The sequence below is a fragment of the Pleurodeles waltl genome, chromosome 5 (assembly GCF_031143425.1).
Source record: "Pleurodeles waltl isolate 20211129_DDA chromosome 5, aPleWal1.hap1.20221129, whole genome shotgun sequence".
NCBI classification, from domain to species: Eukaryota; Metazoa; Chordata; class Amphibia; order Caudata; family Salamandridae; genus Pleurodeles; species Pleurodeles waltl.
In genome coordinates this window covers 1,761,681,774-1,761,704,741 of record NC_090444.1, presented here as the reverse complement: position 1 = coordinate 1,761,704,741, position 22,968 = coordinate 1,761,681,774, and the positions used below count along the sequence as shown (strand labels likewise).

General features: G+C 49.2%; 1 long non-coding RNA gene across 1 annotated transcript in view; it reads right to left on the bottom strand.

The window, feature by feature from the left end:
* Positions 1 to 9,502: 9,502 nt before the first annotated feature.
* Positions 9,503 to 22,968, bottom strand: part of LOC138296755 (uncharacterized) — a 62,963-nt gene continuing 49,497 nt past the window's right edge. Inside the window, exon 2 of the long non-coding RNA XR_011203891.1 lies at positions 9,503 to 9,999. This is a non-coding gene — a long non-coding RNA (uncharacterized lncRNA). The remainder of the gene's footprint in view (positions 10,000 to 22,968) is intronic.

Here is a 22,968-nt window from a genome sequence, read left to right as displayed (position 1 = left end):
GAGGCAGAGGAGTTTAGGAAATTAACAGACCTCTTTGCGAGAGCCTCCATTAAGTCATTTGAACAGTGTAAGGCTTATTACTCTCTCCCTGAAACAACAAGGCTACAGTACTGCCAGCTGCATCATTGGGCATTGCACCCCTCCAATTATTTTGGGGCTACCATATCCTATACTGACTTGAAAAATTAGTGAGCGCATATGACGGGTCTAAAGGACTACTCTCCAATACATACCGGACCATTCAACACTCTACACCTCTTCAAACCCACACATTTCAAACTTTCAGGCAGACTACCACTGCAGATGGCATTTTGTCTAAGCAATTGGAACCCCTTTGGCGAGACATACCTAAAACTTAAGAAAGCTTATCCCACTGTAAAATAGCTTATATGATCATTTTTCAATGGTATTATACACTGGCTTACCTCTCCACCATATACCCCTCCACATCTTTTTTCTGCTGGTAAAGCAGACTAGTTGTGGGAGATTATTGACAAATCCGCTGTTGACCCCCAAGCAGGAATTGGAATGTTTGGGGATCAGAGTGTGCTGGTGTCAGGCTAACTGACCAAGCAGGCCGCATCCCTTTTGCGACCCACCCGCCACCACAAAACTCTTGGCCACAGAAAGGCCTGATACCGGGGGAGTTCAGGGCATAGGCGACCTTAGATAGCATCTTACATTGAACTGCCGTAGCATAGGAGCTTGCACCACACATCAGTGAACAGACTTTGGTTGATACCAGTTACTGAGAATCCCGGCGACCCAGTGGGCCTGAACTTCGACCAACAACCCCACTGCGGGCTTCACGAAGGAGTGCAGACTGAAAGTGGGTGTGGGCTACCACCCATTTTTTCCCCAGGGCCTATAGTGACCACACTTGAGTATTTGCCAGTGCAGCACTGGGACTGCCTGTCCCCCTTTGCTACGTGGGGTAATTCGGGTCTTACAACATATATTACTGGGTGTAGAGTGCAGCAGGGGCTGACATTGCTGCTGGTCAAGTGGTGTGCACAGGCTCTCAGCTAGAACAGCAAAGCCATTCCGTTACAAAAATGCCAGTATTCCTCTTCCCGGATTATATCAGTGCAGTGCCGCAGGGCTCCCTTTTTGGGGGTGACGTGCAGATTGAGACAGGCTGACCTCCACTATTCCCTCCTTTTTCAAGTTAAACTGAAGGACATGGTTTGAATTAAAAGTTAATGCTTTACCAAGCCCATGGATGCCTGGGACTGGGTTGAGACATCCGCTTTCCCTTCACTGCCATGCCGACAACATGAGGCACAAACATCGCATCGCCAGAAGCACTGGGCACGCAAACATGGTGGTGCTGGATTCAAAGGGGCATCTACCCCAGAACAGGCAAAGGAGGGACAAACCCAGACTTGAGGTTGGAGGTTACATTGTGGGCAGACTGCATTCACCCCTTGTTTACTGTTCAGACGATGGCATAGCCGATGTCAAAGCATGGTCTCAGCAACCCTGCAGGAGCTGACAAGGGAAACAGCAGAGGAGCTTATATCACAACAAGAACCTCAGGTGAAGTAATCTGTATTCATCAGATTGTAGTAACAGGTCGTCCCAACTGACCCAGAGAGAGTAGAACTGCAGACTGCTTACACACTGTGGAAACTGAAGACAGCCTGGCTACCCCCCTTGCCTAGCAAACATGATGCATGCTGGTAACATGCAGGACCTTTTCAGCCATGGGCCTTTTTTTTTTTTTTTTTTACTGTTTAGGTGATCATAATGTTTGAGGGCTGTCCACGGTAGGATTTTTTTTTTTTACAGTTTTGTATAACTGTGATGATGTGGCTTATGATCCGCTACAGAGCCCACACTCTCCCCATTTAGGATACTGACATGTCTAAACTTAGCATAATCTGGTAGAATGTCCATGGTATGGGCTCCACACGTAACAGACATGCGGTTCAGCAGTATCTTAGGTGATGGGGTGTTCAAATTGCACTGCTATAAGAGACTCATATCATGGGAGGGGAGGGTTCCCGTTTTAAAAAATGCTTTAAGGAAATGTTTTGTACCACATAGTCTGGCTTTGCTTGCAGAGCCATAATCTTGCTTAGACCAGGTGTTCTCTTCAGGCTCACAGTAATCAAAATTGACCTGAAGGGCGGTCCCATGCTGGTCGAGGGGCAACTAGATGGGAGGACGGTCTTGTTTTTAGGGCCCTCCATTCAACATAGCAGGCCTACTTGTCACGTTTGTTCTCCATATTCACTAAATGGGCCCGCATCCCCTGTATCATTGACTCTAGGTGTTTAGTTGACCCACAGCGTGATTGATCCCACCTACAACAACTCCCATACTCCCCGGTGTAGGCTTCAACACTGGACTTTGTTGGACTGAAGAAGATTGCTGAACTCACTCTAGGGAATGTTCCTTTAATTCTCCCGCCCCCCCCCCCCCCCACCACCACCACCACCACATGCTTTGCGTATCTGATTCGATTGGATACTCTGTGTCACAGCTACTAGGCTATTGGCATCAAGGGCATAATATCTGGGGGAAGACCTATTCCAACCTTAATCCCCTCCAGGTACAGTTTTAGTGGGGTGTGTCATAGTCACAGGTTCCCACTAGGCATTTACAGTCCACCATGCTTGTAGATAAGGTATTCTGTGACACAACAGCAGAGACACTCTCCCATAGCCTACTCGACAACTGGGGAACATCTGTGTCCAAGGTAATTGACTGGGAAGCGATGAAAGTTATCCACAGAGGTCACTGCATCCATGCGGTTGTAGGGGTGAAGGCAGGCCCACACAGTGACATGTCCTGTATTTAGACATCCCTGGGTGCACTGCAAACTACGGCCCAAGCTGACTGTACAATGCTGGGTGCAATGATTAAGGCACTGCATAGACATGCTCAAATGAGTGAGCAACTACAACACCTCGACATCCGTGCGTACCATGCGAAGCAGTATGCAGATGTTTATTGTCCTGGCTCCTGCGCAGCATGAACCTGCCCACACAGATCACGATAATCAGGGATTCACCAGCAATTGTCACAAATCAGTCAGATTCACAAGGCATTTACTATGCATTATCAGACCGCATATGACCCTCTATTATGGACAGTCAGGTTGCAATATGTCACTTTCTTGCGTCTGTCAACTTAGTAGTCGGTCGTCCACTAGATAGGGAAGATCTTAACGCACCCCTTTCATGAGAGAAAGAGACGGTGTCAGGCGGGGCACAGCAACTCATAAAACACTGGGTATGAATTCCAAATCTAATTCTACAAAGCCTACAAGCACCTTTTAGCCCTGAAACTCCTCAAACCTTAACAAGAGTTCCAAACGGACGGTTGACTTCTGCCCACCCTCCGCAAATCTTAGTATCCTTTTCCAAGCCTGTGAAAGACCCCATGGAGCTTGCCTCTTAATACCCGCATTCTATGTTGAGGTCTGATTATAAAATCCTGAACAAGGTTATAACGGGCAGGCTGTGTGAACACATGCCACGTCTGGTGCACACAGGTAGGTCCACCACCACTTTAAATATACACCTTCTGCACAGGGTAATGAAGCTTCCTCTGGTCCAGTTGCCATTTGCTGCATGCTTGGTGCTGGACTTGCATGAAGCATTTGATATAGTGGATTGAAATTGCCCGTTTTTGACCATGACTACTTTTGGCATCAAGGGATGACTAGATGCGTTAATTTTACTCATATACATTGAACGCACAGTGCGGGTGAATATTGGCCAGTGTATCTTCCCCTGTTTCTGAGTGAGCAGAGGAATGTGGCAAGTCTGTCCGCTGTCCCCTCTGCTCTTTGGCCTCGCAATGGAGCCCTTATCCCTGAGGCTCCAACAGCAGGGGCGTTCCTGGAGTATCCCATTGTCTGAGGAGATCCATGTAGTCTTGTTATATGCAGATGATTCATTATTCTACATCCGAAACATACAGTAGGGTATAGCTGATATCCAAGACATACCCCTGGAGTTTCATGTTGCTTCTGACCTGGGGGTGACCTGTGCCAAATCATGCCTGTTTATGCTGCACCTGAACTGTCCCCAGCAGCATTTCATTGTGGATTCCAATCCTTTGTGTTAGGAGCCCCGCACGTTTTGATACCTTGGCATAAACATCTATCACGAGACAAAGTATCTAATAGATGACAACCTTATAAGAAGCATAGCAACCCACATCCCCACATGGCTTTTTGCAGCACTTTGCAAGGTAGAGTGTCCCTATCGAAGATGGTAATGCTCCCTCTGCTACTTTACTTTTCCTATAACCTCCTGGTCTGTCACCCAGAGGCACATCCCATCCATTACACTTGGCCATAAGGAGTTTCATTCAAAACAAGGGGAGTTGCCACATTGCACTCCGTAAACTACAGTTGTCCTTAGACTAAGGGGTATTTGGGGCTCCAGATTTTGAACATTACTAGTTGGCGGCCCAGGTGCATTGGTCGGCAAGTTGTTTGTCAGGTCATCACACAGAAGAACTTGAATCTCCCACAGCAGCCCGAGCACACTTTGTGGTCTAGCGGATCTTCCTCCCCCAGGACAAGGTTTCACAGTATGGTAATGGATTATTGCTGATCACATGAGAGTTTTAATCAGAGCTTGCGATACATCACGCAGATTCTTTGCTTGAGATACCACTGAGCTACATAACCTCATTCAGCAAAATGTTTGGTAGCGTGGGGACGAGGGCCTGGGTAGAGGCAGGCATAAGTACACTAGTTGCTTTGTATCAGGGGGGTACATTATTTTCTTATAAATGCTTACAGGAGGAACATGCCCTTCCAGCAGGTCATTTCTTGGCATACGGGCGCTTGCTGGGCCACCGTAGAAATACTCTGGGCCATCACAGACAATATGCCAGTACAGCGACAAACAACACATTACACATAGTTTATACAGTGGAAAAGGAAATTTGGCAGTGAATTACATCATGCAATACATAGCTATCAGCTATGTAGGTACCTTGCAATCTCGTGTGCATGGGAACGTCACTAGAGGGTGGCCGTACTCCAGCTTGGGGTATCATGTGCACTGCATTGTGAGGGCTGTCTGGTTGGGGCAGTGGAAATTGCCTGGTACTATTTGCAATTTGAGGGCGGCTAACTATGGTGGAAGGCTGCTGGTCAAGGAATTCAGGAGCACTCAGAGTTACGCTGTATGTAATAAGTGCTGTGTTGGGAAATAAATAATTATTTTGAAAAGAGCTGAACTCTCTAATTGGGAGCAGAAAGGCAAACTTTGGCCATGTGTCGGTTGTCCTTCAGGCCTCTTAATTGTATGAAGTTCCTTGTGACAGTGAGCACATAAAGGGTAGTTACATGAGAGGTTTCTTTAACAGGAGGGGATGGGTGGATTGAGGAGAAAGGTGGCGGTACTCCTTTGTGATGTGTACACCTGCATAGGGGCATTGCAAGAGAAGTTCTCATCTGACTGGAGAATTGAGAGGTGTTGTGTGGGTAAACTGATGAAATCGTGATGCCTTCATCAATATGGGGCCTCCCGTTGGCATGGGTAAGGTTCCACTTTGTCATTGGGTAAGGCTGTGGTTTAGTGAGTTATGGGTTTTTCAAGGGGAAGCACCTGCTGTAAGGGCCTTATATTGTAGCAACATCACATCCCATGCTGCTGCGATAGGGCACTGTCTGATACAGCCGGCCTACAACTAGTGTAGTGCAAGCCTATCTGCCTCATCCTAGCAGGACACTGCCAATTGCCATGGGCCTGCGACGCGGTTGCGGGGCCTTTCAATACAAAGAGAGGAGGCATTTGGCCAATAAGAGGGCCAGCTTAGCAAATTTGGCTTGTACTTTGTGTTGGTTCCATCAATGGGAATAATCCTAGTGCGGTGGCATTAAGTTATGGGACTGTGGCCAAAGTGCTATGCAGCTTGTCCCAAAAGTGTGCCAATGTGGAGCAGGACTAGAGCATGTGTTGAAGGTGCACCACTGGGAAAGAGCATCTCAGGCAGGTGAGGTGTGCCACTAGGAATATTCTGTTAAGGGGGGGGGGGGGGGGAGGAGGGGTTGAGGTAGCCCTTATGTAGAAGCACTTATTGGTTATTCTTGTAGCATGCTTTATGTCTTACCATCTTATGTGATTCCAGGGCCCTGGCATATTGATGATCATGAAAATGCCTCCTGTGGTTCTCCGTACAGAACTGCCTAAGTTGCATCAGGGGTATGTCGAAGTGTTCCAATGGCTTTACAAAGCCAAATGATAAGATGTCACCCGTGTACCATTTGATATATTATACAAACAACTTTGTGTCTCGTTTTTTCTGTAAGGATTTACCATAAGGAGTCCATTGAGGTAGCAGGCATCAGTATGTGATGAATTGTCCTGGGAGATGGCATAGTCCTGGTCAAAAGCTGGCCGTCCCGGAAGAGGTCTTCCACTGTGTCAAATCAGTGTGCCTGCCAGTCTGGTAGCTGCTCTCTTGTCAATGAGCCCTACACGCTGGTGAGGCCCTGTATTGCAATGTTAGGGGCATATGGAACAATCTGGTTTGTTTGTTAGGCGAAAGTTTCTGGTTAGACATTTCCACGACAACCATCCAGGAAAGGAGCAAGGCATCATCAGTGGTGATCTTGAATGTGTTTTTGCCCACCAGCCATCGAGCCAATCAAGCTGTGCCACCAGGTAGTAAGACTCGAAACATGGGTCCCCTCAAACCTCCCTGAACCACTATCAACCCATCATTCCAAATTGTATCCCCCATCAAATGATCTAGATCACAGAAGTGGTATGGTGGAAAGGCTGGTACGTTGACAAAATACTGCAATTGGGGAAGGATTATCATCTTTGAGAATGCAATCTTGCCGGTGAGGGCTCTGGGGAGCTGCTGGCAGAGTTGCCCTCAAATTTGTCTTCCTGCAAGTGGTGAAGTGGAACCCCAGGTAACGGAAGGCTGTGGACTTCCAAGCTAAGAGTGTAGGGGCAATGTTGGCGGTGTGGGGTTTCACCTCGGAACAAGTATAGAATTTTCCCTAGTTAACTCGGAGCCCAGTCACCGCTTCGAAGTCCTGAAAGGCAGATGTCGAACAGGAGGTGTCGATTTTCATATCTCAGATGTAAAGTAGAACATAATTTGCGTAAAGGAACACTAAGTTCCTCCGTGCAGCTGTATTCCCCCCCCCCTCCCCCCACAAACGGGGCTCTTCCAACTGAGGCAGTGCGCCATTGGCTACATGGATATGGAGAACAGGATTGGGGAGATGGGACAACCCTGTTTAACCACGACCAACAGGAAAGGGGGGCAATATTAGGCAGCCCTCTTGGACCCTTGAAGAGAGGTTTATGTTTAGTAGTTTGTTGTAAGCTAGGAGGCATGGACCTAGAACGAAGGATGATAGGGTCGCAAACAGGTGCTCCATAAGAGTCAATCAATACAGACTATTAGGCTGATCTAGTATATAATGGGGATGCCTGGTCTATTACACTGAATAGGCGACGGATATTATAGGGGTGGCCAGTTAGCTGTGTAGGTCAGAGTGATACATACTGAAGAATGGCAGATTGCAATTGTAATATCCAGCCTGTAGGCAGGGTCATTTCTGTTCTTGTAGGGGACCACCACACCAGCAGTTATCAAGGTTTGTCCCCTTATGAGTGGATTCGAGCTGTGTATTTGCTAGAGTTAGGCTGGCAATCCGAGAGATACTGCAGTACGGTGCCTCAGGAAGCCCTCGTTAATAGTGTGGAGCAGACTGATTAAAAAGCCGCCTACAGTGTTGAAGAAAGAAGTGGATGGGCTGGCCCGTGGTCTTTGGTTTTTACAGGTAGTCTGCTAATGGCAGGGTCACAACCTGGTCCTGAGTTTCATTGGCATGCTTCACTTGGCGTTAGCCTGGCATGACTCAGCATGTACCTAACAAGTGCACTTTGTCTAGAAGGTCTTGGGTGGTCTGTTTTTGGGTCTTCAGCTGTGGTACCATCTCTGTGATATTACGTTCTGTGTTGGTGAACCGGGAAGTCATTTTTCGCAGGTCCTTCTGAAGGAGACCAAATTCCACACATATCTCCTTTATGTGCGCTTCTACTGATGAGCAAGAGGATTTATTGGTAAGTAGGATGGTGGCCTGTTTTTCACCCAAGTCCTGTGGAGAGCTGGAGGTCTTTGCCCGTGTCAAGGCTCCTCCCCATGATGGAGTGTGGGATAGGGTGGACGGGGGTGAGGTTTTGGTGATGCTGGATCACTGTATGCAGGATGACTAAAATCATGTTCCGTGGGGTAAAAGTCTGCTAGTGTCAGCTGTGGTCTTTGTAGTAGCCAGCTCCCTACACCCTCCCCCTGTGCCGGGCATGCCCAGTATGGTATGCAAGGTTGGTTCTGGCCATTCGACAGTCTGATGCAGGGGGGGGGGGGGGTGGGTGGGGGTGTGTGTGTGTGTGTGTGTGTGTGTGTGTGTGTGTGATGACAGGATAAATGTTGATTGCGGCATTCAGGTCCTGGAGCAAAGTTACTCCACGGCTGCCATCTTTGGCTCCATGGCAACCCCATAAACACCCTCTCATACACACACTGTATATAATGGGTTGAGGCTGTAGACTTGTCACCTGGTTTGTTTGTGCACTAGCATACACCGCACACAACCTGTTAAATGTAGTCCTTAGGGAGTGGGGCTTAGGTGGCGAGTCGACAAGGAAATACTGGAAACAGTACTTACATACCCCAGGATGATGCAGAATACCCAGTTCAGTAGATCCTGCATAATATATTTCATATAGCTTACCTCACTCCTGCAACTCTGTCCTAAATGTTTGGGTCCTCCTCTGTTTGCCCGAGATGCCAACATGCAGGTGCTGACACGATGCACGTATTCTGGAGTTGCTCAGTCTGTAACCTTATGGGTGTCAGTGTCCAACTTGCTGAGAGGTGACTGGATGTGTTCACAATGGAAGTTGCACTGTTGGGATTGTTCAGGTGCTCAAAAACAGATAAAGCTGCGAACCGGTTTATAAACCAAGCATTGCTGATAGCATGCAGACTAATTGCCATGCACTGGAAAGCCCAGGTATTGTTAGATATAGCCCACTGGTGTGCGGCAATACTGAAGTGGGGACAGGGAGAGGAGCTCAGGAGGCAAGAAATATGAGGACTACGCAAATACCCCAGAAATGTGGAATGGGAAGCACTATTACTTGACTTGCACACATTCAAGAGTTGGTGGCCCGTACTTAAACCTACCCTGGCGGGGACATAACCCCCTCCTCCCCCATCCCCTTTTATCCACATTCCCACACCTCCATCATAACCCCTTCCAGCCTGTCCATGGGTGAGTGACAACACCCTTCTGTTACACCCTTTGATGTCCCCGAATAGCTTCCTAGTGGCCATTATAGCTTCATGGATGTCACTGTTGATTTTCAATGTTTGCAGTACCTGCTTGAGATAGGAAGATTGAATAGCACTTATGGTAATGGCAGAATGTGAGTTAACATCAACACATGACTTGTTTTTTCCAATGTTGCTGTTTAAGGACTGAACCAAGGACTCCTGCTGATACTGATGTGAAACTATTTTATTAATGACGATGTAGCTGGATTGCGGATTTTACTAATGATAATGTAACTTTCATAGATGTAATTTATTCAAGATTGTGATATTGAAAATGCAATTTAAAACTGGTTAAAAAAAAGTTATTGGAGATGCAGTTGGGTAGTTAGCTTTCACTAAAAAATACTAATGGTAGGTCAGCACTAATGAGGGACACATTAGCAAAGCACATTTACTTTTGATAATTATTGAAAATATGAACTATGATTCAATCTCAAGACCGGAGCCATGGATTATGCATTTCCTTTGTCCATTTTATTAATCAGCAGCCTTTACAATTAGAAAAATAAACCTTTATTTCACAGAAATCTTAGGGAAGGGGTATTCCACATAACCTCTCAAACTCTAAATTAATAACATAGTCCATGTTTATGTCCCCTCTTTCTTCGTGAGATAAAAATGGTCAGTTCCTTCTTGTTCATTCCCGTTTGGAGCCGTCATTCCCTAGAAGAGAAAATACACCTTGTAACTATTCCATGCAGAACCAATATGACGTTCAAGTGGAGGGCACGCAAATAGCAATGTCACCTTAAATCTCAAATACAGTATTCAAAAGCATGATAATGGCAAAATAGTCATACTACTACCATAGGAAAGTCCCAAATGTATCCTGCCTCAACTTTGTCACCGGGTCAACAGAAACCTCTTGCTAAAGCGGGTGTTGTCTTCATGTCCTTAACCCCTTCACTGCCATGGACATAATGCTAGGAATCCACAGGTAGCTAATGTATCCACCAGAAAAGTCGCTACCGAAGGTAAGTAACTCATTCTTCTGATGGATACAACTACCTGTGGATTCCTCAACTAATGAATAGAGTCCCAAAGCAGTACCGCACTCGGTGGTGGGTGCCTGAATGGTCAAACCAAGAAATCCTGCAGCACTGACCGTGCAAAATGGCCATCCCTTCTGACCTCAGAGTCCAAGCAGTAATGCTTCGCAAAAGTATGAAGGGATGACCAAGTTGCGGCCTTGCAGATGTCGACCACAGGAACACCCCTAGCCAAGGTCGAAGAGGCCGACTTAGCTCTGGTGGAATGAGCTCTTATACCATCAGGAGGATCCTTCTTTGCTAAAGAGCAACACATTTTAATGCAAAGAACAACCCACCTGGAGAGTGTTCTCTTGTGGACTGCCTTTCCTCTCCTCTTTCCCACGTATCCGATGAAAAGCTGATCCTCCAGCCTGAAATCCTTTGTCCTGTCTATATAAAAGCTTAGCGCCCTCTTTGGGTCTAAGCGGTGTAGTCTCTCTTCTTCCTTTGACGGATGAGGCGGAGGATAAAACGTGGATAGAGTAATTGTCTGGGCCAAATGAAAGGGTGAAACAACCTTCGGAAGGAAAGCAGCCTTCGTCCTCAACACCACCTTATCCCCATAAAAAGATGTATAAGGGGGTTTTACCAATAGAGCCTGCAACTCACTCACTCTCCTTGCAGAGGTAATTGCAACCAGGAAAACCGTTTTAAGAACCAATAATCTTATGGGGCAAGAATGCATAGGCTCAAAAGGGGACCCCCATAAGGAAAGTTAGAACCACAGTCAAATCCCATTGAGCAATAACGAAAGGAGTTGGAGGGATTTTATTCATAAGGCCCTTCAAGAATCTAAGTACTATTGGTGATTTAAATAAAGAAGGCTGGTCTGGAAGACAAAGAAAGGCTGACAAGGCAAACAAGTAACCCTTAACAGTAGCCACTGCACAACCCCTCTGTGCTAAAGACAAAGCAAAAGATAAAACATCTGACAAATGAGCACGTAAGGGATCAATCTGCCTCTCTCCACACCAAACCACAAATTTAGACCACCTATTAGCATAGATAGATTTAGTGGAGTGTCGCCTGGCCAATAAGATAACATCCACTACATCAGGCAGGAGAGAGAAAGAACTCAGGTTGCCCCGTTCAATCTCCAGGCATGAAGGTGCAGGCTCTGGAGGTGGGGGTGTAAAACCTGCCCCTGCGACTGCGAGAGGAGGTCTGCCCTGAGAGGGAGACGGAGCGGAGGGCACAGTGAGAGTTGGAGAAGGTCCGAGTACCACACCCTCCTTGGCCAATCCGGAGCAATTAAGATAACTTGAGCCCGGTCTTGGCGAATTTTACTCAACACACAAGGAATCAAGGGTATGGGGGGAAACGCGTAAAGCAACTGGTCGCACCAGGTCATCTGAAACGCATCCCCCAAAGCTCCTTGTACCGGATACTGGTGGCTGCAGAATAAGGGGCAGTACGAGTTCTCCTGGGTGGCAAACAGATCTATCCGAGGAAACCCCCACATCTGGAAGATTAACTGGACTTGATCTGGATGGAGACGCCACTCGTGATCGGCCGAGAAATGGTGACTGAGATTGTCCGCACGTACGTTCAAGACTCCGGCCAGATGATTTGCTACCAAGCAAATCTGATGGTCCTTTGCCCAGGACCATAGCCGTAGAGCTTCTCTGCAGAGAAGGTACGACCCTACCCCTCCCTGTTTGTTTATATACCACATCGCAGTAGTGTTGTCCGTCAGGACCTGAACCGACTGACCAAGAAGGGACGGGAGGAAGGCCTTGAGAGCCAGACGTACAGCCCGTAACTCCAACAGATTGATATGAAACACCTGTTCTACTGGAGACCAAAGTCCCTTGATCTCCAGGTCCCACAGATGAGCTCCCCACCCTAGAGTGGAAGCATCCGTTATTACTGTGGCCACAAGCGTAGCTAGCGAGAACGGCCTTCCTCTGGAAAGATTGCCGTCCGCAATCCACCATTTCAAATCCATGGCAGCATCTCTGGAGATTCTCACCGAGCCTTCGAGATCTCCTTTGTGTTGAGATCACTGCCTTCGGAGGCACCACTGAAGAGCCCTCATGTGCCAGCGAGCATGCATGACCAACAGTATGCAAGAAGCAAACAGACCGAGCAGGCGTAGGACCTTGAGGACTGGAATGACTGCCCCACTTTGAAACATTGGAACCAACGCCTGAATGTCCTGAATCCGCTGAGGCGGAGGAAAGGCTCGGTTCAATGTTGTATCCAGTACTGCCCCTATGAACAGGGGGCGCTGAGAGGGCTCTAGGTGAGATTTGGGCATGTTCACCCAAAAGCCCAGGTCGAACAACAACTGGGTTGTCGACTGCAGGTGATGCAACACGAGCTCCGGAGACCTGGCTTGGATCAACCAGTCGTCTAGATAAGGAAATACTGCTATCCCATTCCTTCTGAGCTCTGCCGCAACCACCGACATCACCTTCGTGAAGACGCAAGGTGCTGAAGTAAGACCAAACGGGAGGACCGCAAACTGATAGTGCTGCGACTCCCGCAACAAAACAGAGATACTTCCTGTGCGACCTGAGTATCGGGATATGAAAATAAGCATCCTGCAAGTCGACAGACACCATCCAATCTCCATTGTTCAGTGCCAAAAGCACCTGAGCTAGGGTCAGCATCATGAACTTTTCCTGTTTGAGGAACCAATTCAAGATCCTTAGGTCCAGGATTGGTCTCAAACGACCATCCTTCTTGGGAATCAGGAAGCACCTTGAATAACAACCTTGACCCCTTTATTGCTCTGGAACCAACTCCACCGAGCCCTTTGAAAGGAGGACTTGAACCTCCTGTTCCAACAACAGGAGGTGTTCTTCTGAACAAGAAGATGGGCGGGGCGGGATGGGGGGCGGAAAGTCCCAAAAGGGAAGGGTGTAGCCTTTTCTCACAATGCTGGTAACCCAGGAGTCTGAAGTTATGACCTCCCACTTGTGGAGAAAATTCAGTAACCTCCCCCCTACAGGAGTGGAGTGAGTGGGAATTGGTGGAAGCCTAAGGCTGCTTCCCCTGCTGCACCCCTCCAGAGGAAGAGGAAAAGGCAGAGTGCTGCTGAGAGGCTCCCCTGGTACGGACCCTACCCCTCCCTCTAAAAGATCTATAGGAGAGAGCAGAGGTAGGCTTCTGGAATTTCCCTCGAAAGGAGGAGGAGGAGGAGCCACAATCAAATCCTCCTAAAAAATCTGGAGGAGGCAGAAGAAGTGGCTTGCAAGCCCAGCGACTTGGCCGTGGCCCTGCTCTCCTTGAACCTCTCTAAGGCCGAATCCGCCTTGGCACCAAAGAGCTTGTTCCCAACAAAAGGACGGTCCAGTAGGGTTGACTGCACATCAGAGGAAAATCATGAGTTACGAAGCCAAGCCTGCCTCCTCGTAACTACAGCAGTGCCCATTGCCCTAGCAATGGAGTCAGTTGTATCCAACCTAGATTGGATAACCAGAGTTGCAGCTGCCTGAGCGTCCAATACTAGATTTAACAGCCCCTGAGGGACCTCCGTATGCGTTGATGCAATCTCGTCCATCAGGGCATAAATGTATCTTCCTAAAATACATGTAGCATTGGTGGACTTCAATGCCATGCTACATGAAGAGAACACCTTTTTGGATGCCATGTCCATCTTCTTGGAGTCTCTATCCGAGGGCACAGATGGAAAAGAGCCAGGAGCAGACCTTGCCGAGCAGGAAGCCTGGACCACCAAGTTTTCAGGTGTTGGATGTCTGGTAAGAAAACCAGGGTCAGCCGGTGCAGCCCGATACCTCCTAGCCACAGATCTATTGACAGCTGAAGAAGACCCCGGCTTCTTCCAGACTTCCAAAACAGGGTCCAGCAAAGCCTCATTGAACGGCAAAAGTGGTTCTGCCGATGTATAGGCCGGGTGCAACACCTCTGTCAACAAATTCTGCTTGGCTTCAGTTACCAGCAAAGGAAGATCCAAGAAGCTAGCTGCCTTCCTGATAACAGAATAAAAAGTGGCCGCCTCTTCTGTATACTCCCCAGGAGATGACAAGTCCCACTCGGGGGAAGTATCTAGGCCACTAGCAGTGTCCAGCCCATGGAGACCCTCACGAGAGTCCTCAATCTCTCCTTCCTCCATGTTTTGTCTCTGGTACTCCTGCTCTTCAAGGAGGTGGAGAGCAAGCCTCCTCGAGTGCAGCCTCTCCTCTATCCTCGGCATCGACATGGCGTCAGCTGATGTTGAAGAACGACTCCGATCGAGGAGTCGCATGGAGAGAAGACTGCTTCGGAGTTGCAGGAGGTCTAGACGGCGCCACTGGTTGAAACATCGAAGCCACCGGAGCCGAAGTCTCAGGAGCCACCGGAGCCGATACCGGCGCCGAGCCCACGTTCCCCAGGGGGAGAAAGGGCATAAAGGGTGCCGGTCGAAGCGGAGCCGGAGCACCCATGTTGAAGGCCAAAGGGCCCGAAGGACCAGCCGGTCCACCACCTGGAGCCATCTGCTGGAAGATGGAAAACATCGCATTTAAAAATGCGGTACTATCAGCTCCAGGGGCCGGGAAAGCCGGGTACTGGGGTGCTTGGTTCGAAGGCGACACCGACCTCGACGTCTGCAACGACAGAGAAAATATTTGAGGCTGCGGAACCTCAAACACTGAAGGTGGTTGGCCCGATGACCCGGGCGAAGTCGGTGAGGCTGGAGAAGGCAACGGCGTCGCCGGATGGGGAGTGACAGTGGGACTGACCTCCCAAGTCTTCAGACTTGGAGTTGATAGTGACCTCGACCTCTCTTTACTCGACCGGCGCCGTGATTCTCGATGACGCCGGGAGTCCCGATGACGCCGATGAGACTTCGGTGACGAGGATTTTCGATGACATCTCTTTTCCTTCCTTTTCGACTTCGCCAGAAAAAGCTTAGCCTCGCGCTCTTTCAGGGCCTTAGGATTCATATGTTGACACGAATCGCACTTGTCAACATCATGATCGGAACTAAGACACCACAAACAGTCTTAGTTAGTTACCGACATTTTGCCCCCACACTCACGGCAGGGCTTGAATCCTGACTTTCTTTGCGACATTGTAATCTCAAAGAAAAAAATAGATCCAAAAAACACACTGTAACTGTCGAACAGCAACAGTAGCTCCCTCTAAGATAACCGTTTCGAATGGCACGGAAAAAAGTGAACTGACGTCGGCGAGGACCTCTTATTGCCTGTATGACGTCAGACAGCGTCGCGTGGGCAACTGTGAGGTCCTCATCGACGTGCAGAAGCTAGGAAGAAGATTTCCGTCGAACGCTGGCGCAATGGGAGTATTCATTAGGTGAGGAATCCACAGGTAGTTGTATCCATCAGAAATAGGCTGATCTGCCCCCAGGGAGGGCAGAAGCCATTAGGCACCAGGGATGCTTTTATTTATATTGAGAACAGGAGTGACCCCTTAGGCAAGGGTTGTTCCCCCCTCAAGCAATTTTTTTAAAAGATCATTTCTGCCCCCCCCCCCCAGGGGGCAGATTGGCCTTTATTAATTAGGCCGATCTGCCCCTTTTGGCAGCGGGTGGGGTGCAGAAGCCACTAGAAACCAGGGTTTTTTTAAACATTTTTTTTAAACCTTTATACTGATAAGGGGTGCGACCCCTTATGCAAGCTCACAAATGGCCTAAAGTACAAATTACTTACCTTCGGTAATGAAATATCTGGTAGAGACATATTCTAGTTGCAGATTCCTTACCTTAGAATTTCCCCCCAGGCGTTAGACTGTATCTGGCGATTTTTCTTCGAGCAATACCCTTGGGGGTCTGTAGGTGGCGTTGTTCGACTCCGCAGGCATCGACTGATGCCTTGATGACGTCTGGAGTAGTACACTGACGCCGCCCTCCCGCAGTGATGTCAGTTTCTTTTAACGACTTTCCACGCCAGAGCGCAGAGCCGCTAAGAACACTGAGATTGGTGTGACAGAGCTAAGGACCTGAAAGGGTGGAACACCTGTCCCCAGAAATAATTTCGCAAAGCGGGGAGGATGGGCGGGCGGTAAGGAAGCTGCAACTAGAATGTGTCTCCCACCAGATATTTCAAATACCGAAGGCAACTAACCTGTACATCTGATAGAGACTTCTAGTTGCAGATTCCTTACCTTAGAATTGATACCCAAGCAATGCCATCCTATGTGGTGGGCTGCGAACAAAGATAAGATCATACTAGAAAGTCTTGCAGGACTGAACGACCAAAGTAGCCGCCTCGACGGACCTGACTATCCAGGCAGTAATGCTTATCAAACGTGTGCAGGGATGCCCATGTAGCTGCCCGACAGATATCCAGGACAGGAACTCCGCGTGCTAACGCAGTGGAAGCCGCAATTTCTCTGTTGGAATGAGCACGCAAGCCTTCAGGAGGTTGCTTTTTAGCCAAAGTGTAGCACATTTTGATGCAAAGAAGCACCCATCGAGAGATGATATGCTTTTGCACCGCCTTCCCTTTCTTAGCACCCACATAGCCAAAGAGTTGATTGTCCACCTGGAAATCTTTAGTACAATGGAGGTAGAACACCAACACTCTTTTTGGGTCCAGACAGTGGAGTCTCTCCCCTTCTCATGGGAAGGGTGTGGGAGTGAGTAGAAGGTAGGCAAAGTGATGGACTGGCCTACATAAAATGGTGTAAATACCTTAGGAAGGAATGAAGCTCTAATGCGTAACACCACTTTGTCAGGGTGTACAGACAAGTTTGGAGGCATTGAAGAAAGCACCTGGAGCTCACTCACCCTGCAAGCAGAGGTGATAGCGACAAAGAAAGACAGTTTGAATGCGAGGATCCGCAAGGGACAATTATGCATTGGCTCAAAGGGGGTACACATTAAATAAGTAGGTACAAGATTAAGATCCCACTGAGGCATAATAAATGGAGTGGGAGATAATAAGTGGGTGAGCCCTTTTAAGAACCTACTGACAATAGGAGATTTAAAGAGCGAGGGCTGATCAGGTAACCTTTAAGGGTGCCCAAAGCAGAGCCCTGCTGGGCTAAATAATGAACAGAAGAACCTCTGACAGAGGGGCACAAATGTGATCAACCGATTTGTTGGTACACCATGCCACAAGATATATTCCAACGACAGGCATATACAGTTTTAGTCGATGGATGCCTGGCTGCCAAGAAACATTGCAGACTTTGGGTGGAAGGGCAAATGCATTCAACTGTTGCAGCTCAATCTCCACGCATGAAGGTGGAGGTTGGACAGGTGCCGGTGGAGAACCGTCTCCTGCTGCTGTGACAGAAGATCCGCCCAAAGAGGCAGTCTGAGTGGAGGATGGATGGACATGCTCAATAGCTCTGGATACCACACTCTTCAAGCCCAGTCCGGAGCCACCAAGATAACTTGGGCCCGGTCGTACTTGATTTTCTTGAGAACTCTGGGTAGAAGAGGGCTAGACGGGAAGGCGTACAGGAGGCTGGAGCTCCACTCGAGATGAAAAGCGTCTCCGAGCGAGTGCCGTCTTCGAAAATTCCAACGTGCAAAACAGCTGACATTGCGTGTTCTCTGCGGAGGCAAACAGATCTAACCAAGGCTCTCCCCACTTGAGACCTTGCGTCACCTCTAGATAGAGACGCCATTCGTGATCGACTGTGCGTCGGCGGCTGAGTTTGTCTGCTCTGGCGTTGAGAGCCAGCCAGATGTTCAACCATCAGCGTAATGCCCTGATATTCCAGCCATGTCCAGAGGCGTAGTGCTTCCTGACAAAGGGTCCAGGACCGAGTTGTCTGTTGGAGTACCACATGGCGGTAGTGTTGTCTGTGAACACCTGCACCACTTTCCCTTAGAGAGGGAAGGAATGTTTTTGACCTAAGCCTGATTGCCCGGAGCTCCAGCATTTTTATGTGGAGCCCGACTCCGCCGGAAACCAGAGGCCTCTGATCTCTGCTTCTCCCATGTGGCCACACCAACCCACAAGTGACGCATCTGTCACTATAGAGATATCTGGTTGGGGAAGGGAGAGGGATCTGCTGTTGACACAATTTGGATTCTAAAGCCACCACTGCAGGTCTTTCGCAGTCCCCTCCGAGATATGGACCATGTCTGAGCGATTTCCCTGATGCTGCGCCCACTGGAACTTTAGGTCCCACTGCAGAGTGCGCATATGCCATCTGGCATGTGTACTAGCAGGAGACAGGAGGCCATGAGGCCCAGCAGGCTCACACTCACCGAAACCCAAGACCGAGGCTGAAAGAAAGATCTGAATCATAGCCTGAAGGTCTTGGACTCGCTTGTCTGGAGAATAAGCGAGAAATCGCACTGTATCCAGAACAGCTCCAATGAAAGTGAGCGTCTGAGAGGGAGTCAGGTGGGACTTCGGCACGTTTATAGTGAACCCCAGCTTGTGCAGGAGGTTCGCCATAGTCTGAAGGTGAGAGACGACTGTCTGGGGAGAAGGCGCCTTCAACAGCCAGTCATTGAGGTAGAGGAAAACTGAGACCCCTAACCTGCACAGATGAGCTGCAACCACCGCCATCATTTTTGTGAACACCAGAGGGGCGGTGGTAAGGCCGAAAAGGAGCATGGTAAACTGAAAGTGCTCGTGACCTACCATGAATCGTAGGTAACGTCTGTGGGCAGGCAGGATGGGGATGTGAAAATAAGCGTCCTGCAAGTCCAACGCTACCATCCAGTCTCATGGGTCTAAGGCAGAAAGAACCTGAGCCAGGGTGACCGTTTTTAATTTCTCCTTCTTGAGGAAGTAGTTCAGGACCCGAAAGTCTAGGATTGGATGTAAGCCCTTGTCCTTCGTTGGTATAAGAAAGTAGCAGGAATAACAACCACGACCCACTTCTGGCACAGGGACTCTTTCTATAGCTCCCTTGGCCAAGAGAGCCATGACTTCCTGGTGGAGAAGCACAAAATGATCCTCCGGAAGATGATGGGAGGATGGTGGCATGTGTGGTGCTGCAGATTCCAAAGGAGGGTGGGGAGGAGTAGCCCTTCCGAATGATCTGCAAAACCCACCCATAAGTGGTGATAAGTTCCCAGAGGGGCAGGTGATGGCGGATCCTGCCCCTAACTGGGTAGGAGTGACGGGACTAGGAGGGTTTAGAGACTGCAGCGGGGGGGGGGCAGAGGTGGAATGGACAGACCTATGGTTCCCCGTCTCACAGCCACGTGGAATTCCGCGACCTCGGCCATGCATAGGCTGCCCAGCGTGCGTGGCACGATGGCTGGGTTGAGGACATGACAGGGTGCCCCTTCCGTGTCCCACGAAATGGATGAAAAGCTGAATGCGGTGGGCGAGTGGCGGAGGAAAGACCAAGGGTCCGAGCCGTAGACTGGGAATCATTGAATCTCTCCAAGGCAGAGTCCGCTTTGTCTCCAAAGAGACGGGTGCCATCAAAGGGCATGTCCATGAGTGACTGTTTGACATCCCCCGAGAAGCCACAAGTGCATAACCAGGCATGGCGCCGTAAGACCACTGTTGTTGCAACCGATCTGCCCAGAAAGTCTCTCGTATCCCGCCCACAACGGATAGTGAACTTTTCTGCATCTCTCCCATCTTTCACTGCTTGGGAGACGATAGCACGGGCCTCCTCCGGTATCTGCGGCAGGACTTGCGCAACTGTAACCCACAGGGAGTGGGTATAACGTCACAAAAAACATGCAGTGTTCACAGACCGCAGTGCGAGGCTGCAGGAAGAAAACAACTTCTTGGCAAATTGTTCCAGCCTTTTGGATTCACTATCCTGGGGTACGGAAGGGAATGCGCCTGAAGAAGTGGAAGCCTGGATAACACGACTCTCAGGAGTGGGGTGTTGGGACAGGAATTTTGGGTCGGTCGGTGCAGGCCAATGGCGGCTAGCAATAGTCCTGTTCACAGGAGCCCCTGTGTTGGGTTTGGACCATGTACCCAAAAGGACATCGGTGAGGGCCTCATTGAATGAGAGAAGGGGTTCTGAAGTAGAAGCCCCAGGCTGAAGCACCACAGCTGCCCTACTGACCACCATACTGTAAGTTGCTTCCTTCGCCGTAGCCACACTAGGAGGAGACAGCATGCCAGCGTCAGGAGAAGTATCCAGACCACTGGCTTCACCCAAATCCTGTTCCCAGTCCACAGCATGGTCATCCTGGTATTCATAATGGTCCAGGGATCCATCCAATTCCTCCCCATAGGAAAAAGGGTCCGAATCAGACCTTGGGTGAATAGGCCCCACTGAAGCCGATGGTGCAGTCGACCGATGCCTCTCCGAGTCGTCTGGGATAAATTCTTGTTCTCCTCCAGGGGAACCCACAAACTATGGGTACCTCTCGAATCCCTATGAAGTTGGCAAAAATATAAATAAAAATAAATACGTTTTTTTTTTTAAAAAAAACTTCTTAGCCAAAGCGTAGCACTTTTTGATGCAAAGAAGCACCCATCGTGAGATGTTACACTTCTGCACCGCCTTCCCTTTCTTCGTCTCTTCCCACCCATGCCGATCCTGGTATGACCAGACAGACAACTGGGAGGCGGGAGGGACCGTGAGGAATCCACAGGTAGCTAATATATCCACCAGAAAAAGCGTTACCGAAGGTAAGTAACTTGCTCTTCTGATGGATACAACTACCTGTGGATTCCTCACCTAATGAATAGAGTCCCAAAGCAGTACCACCTCGGAGGGTGTCTGTCTGGTCAAACCAGGAAATCCTGCAGCACCGACCGCGCAAAATTGACATCCATTCGCACCTCTGCATCCAAACAATAATGCTTCACAAAGGTGTAGAGGGAAGACCAAGTCACAGCCTTGCAGATGTCCACCATCAGAACACCTCTGGCCAAAGCCGATGAGGTTGACTTGGCCCTGGTGGAATGAGCCCTGATTCCCTCAGGAGGATCCTTCTTTGCCAATGAGTAACATATTTTAATACAAAGAACGGCCCACCTGGAGATCGCTCTCTTGTGGACGGGCTTCCCCTTCCTCATGTATCCAATAAAGAGTTGTTCATCCAACCGGAACTCTCTCGTCCTGTCGACATAAAAACTGAGAGCCCTCTTAGGGTCCAGACGATGGCGTCTTTCCTCCTCCTTAGATGGATGAGGAGGAGGGTAGAACGTCAAGAGTTATTGATTGTCCCAAGTGAAATGGAGACACCACCTTGGGGAGGAAAGCCACCCTGGTCCTCAAAACCACCTAATCCTTATAAAAAGTGGTGAAAGGCGGGTGAGCAGAAAGAGCCTGCAGTTTGCTAACACGTCTAGCCGAAGTGATGGCCACCGTTTTGAAAAACAAATATCCTAATGGGCAGCAAGGAAGTCAACACCAAATTCAAGTCCCACTGCGGCATAATAAAAGGCCTGGGAGGAAATTTATTAGTAAGCCCCCTCAAAAATCGAACAACAAAAGGAGATCTGAATAGGGAGGGCTGATCTGGAAGATATAAAAAAAGTCGAAAGGGACGAAAGATAGCCCTTAACCGTGGGCAAAGCACAACCACGCTGAGCCAATGACAACGCGAACAACAAAACATCAGAAAGATGGGCACTTAAGGGATACATTTTCTTCTCCCCACACCAACGAACAAAATTAGCCCACCTACTTGCATAGACCAACTTGGTGGAGTGTCGTCTGGCTGATAAAAGAACGTCCACCACCTTCGGTGGGAGAGAAAAGGAACTCCGGTTGCCCCGTTCGATCGCCAGGCATGAAGCTGCAGGCTTTGTAGGTGGTGTGTCGAACCTGCCCCTGCGAAAGGAGGTCTGCCCTGAGAGGGAGACGGAGCGGAGGGTACAGTGAGTCGGAGAAGGTCTGCATACCACACCCTTCATGGCCAATCCAGAGCTTTCAGAATGACTTGGGCACGGTCTTGCCGAATCTTCCTCAAAACCCGAGGAATCAAGGGTATGGGAGGAAACGCGTAAAGCAACTGGTCGCACCAGGACATCTGAAACGCGCCCCCCAACACTCCTTGCATCGGATACTGGAGGCTGCATAACGACTGACAATGCGCATTCTCGAGTGGCAAAGAGGTCTATTCAGGGAAAAAAACCCATCCGAAAGATGTAAAGAACTAGATCCGGATGCAGACACCACTTGTGGTTGTCCGAGAAGAAGCGACTGAGCTTGTCCGCATGTACGTTTAGGACCCCGGCCAAATGGTTTGCCACTACACAAAGCCGATGGTCCCGCACCCGGGACCAGAGTCGCAGAGCCTCTCTGCAAAGAAGGTACGACCCTACACCCCCCTGTTTGTTGATATACCAAATCGCAGTTGTGTTGTCCATCAGAATCTGAACTGACTGACCGCAAAGGGAAGGGAGGAAGGCCTTGAGGGCCAAACGAATGGCCCGTAGTTCCAGCAGATTAATATGAAACCTCTGCTCTACTGGAGACCAACGATCCTTGATCTCCAGATCCTCCAGATGAGCTCCCCACCCTACGGTGGAGGCATCCGTTATCACTGTGGCCACCAGAGTTGGCTGCGAGAACGGCATCTCTTGAGAAAGGTTGCCTTCCACAGCCCACCATCGGAGATCCGCTGCAGTGTCTCTGGAGACCCTCATCGATTCCCCGAGATCTCCTCTGTGCTGAAGCCACTGCTTGCGGAAGCACCACTGAAGAGCCCTCATATGCCAGTGTGCATGTGTGACCAACAGAATGCAAGAAGCGAACAGACCGAGCAAACAAAGGACCTTGAGGACCGGAA